Here is a 1,390-nt window from a genome sequence, read left to right as displayed (position 1 = left end):
AGCCCGGCCATTCCCGGGGCCGGCGGGCACAGCGGGCACCTGGCCCCCCCCACTTACGATGCCGTTCTTCAGCCAGACCTGGAAGCCCAGGCGGCCCCGCTCGGGACGACCCACCGCGGCCCCGCACTGCGCCACGATCCACTCCACCAGCCGGTCCTCCAGCTCGTCGTCGTACTTCTTCTCGATCTTGGACTGGACGTCCCTGCTCATGCCGTACGCTGGGCCCTTGTTCGCCATGTCTGCGGCAGGTGGGAGACCTGGCAGCGGGACGGGGAGCGGCCGGCTGTGGGGGAGCTGTCCCCCTGCCCGGGGACCCTGCGGCCACCCCAGCACCCTGTGGCATCCACCTCTCACCCTGGTGCAGTGGGGACATGCCCTTCTCCCGGTTCTTCCCTTGCCACGCAATGACCCTTCAGCTCCGTCCGGGCACGTTTGGAGGTGAGTGTACGGCCATGACCCCCACAGCCTGCCCGGACAGACGGTTCCCGTCCCAGCAGCGGTGCCTCGTCCCCGCTTCCCGGCTCAGGCCGCGCAGGAGAGGGGCCTCATCCCCATCACCTGCCTGCTCAGCTGCCCACCAGCTCTTGGTTGCCGTGCCCTCCGGCCGGAGCAGCCACGCTGCCCCTACGGGGGCTGCAGAGCGGAGGGGTCCGTGTGGCGGGCTGACCACGGCAGGGCTGGGCGGTTGTGGCACGGCATGGTGGCCGTGGCACAGCGGGGCGGCCACGCCGTGCCAGGGCAGGGTGGCCGTGGTGCCGTGGGGTGGCCTCAGCGCGGCGGGTCCTGGAGCCGGGGAGGAGCGCAGGCGAGGCAGCACCAGGGCGGGAGCCGTGCCCGTGCCCTTGTAAGGGCATGCTGCGGGCAGAGATGGCAGGTAGCCGGCCGCGGGCAGGGCCGGCGGATGCCAGGGAGGATGCCAGGAGGGAGAGGCGCTGGGAGCCGGCAGCCAAGCCCTCGGTGGAGCTGGCCTCGCTCCTCCCCACACGGCTCCCTGCTTGGCATTAAGCCACCGAGTGCCGGGGCTGTGCCCTCAAGGAGCCGTCTGCTCAGTCCCCGCATCCACGCCCTGCCCTGGGCTGGCTCGCCCCAACCGCCGGGCAGATGCACTCTGGCTCCTGCAGCACGGGCTCTGAGACCTGGCACAGCTCGGTGCGGCGGAAGGCGCTGACCCCGCTTGCTGCCGGCAATGCAGGGGTACCCCGTGAGCCCCACAGGCAGCCCGTGCCCAGGTCCCGAGCACCGCCAGGCACGTCCAGCAATGCCACAGCCAGCTCCGCTCTGTGCCCCGGCCGCCCAGTGCCCCGTGCCCTGGCCCAGCCAGGGGGATTGCCTGCGGACCCCAGCCTCGCTGGTCACGGTTCCCTCGGCCACACGGCAGTGCCTGCTGGCC

This window comes from Aptenodytes forsteri, unplaced genomic scaffold (assembly GCF_000699145.1).
Source record: "Aptenodytes forsteri isolate BGI_AS27 unplaced genomic scaffold, ASM69914v1 Scaffold187, whole genome shotgun sequence".
Classification (NCBI taxonomy): Eukaryota; Metazoa; Chordata; class Aves; order Sphenisciformes; family Spheniscidae; genus Aptenodytes; species Aptenodytes forsteri.
This window is presented reverse-complemented; position numbering follows the sequence as displayed.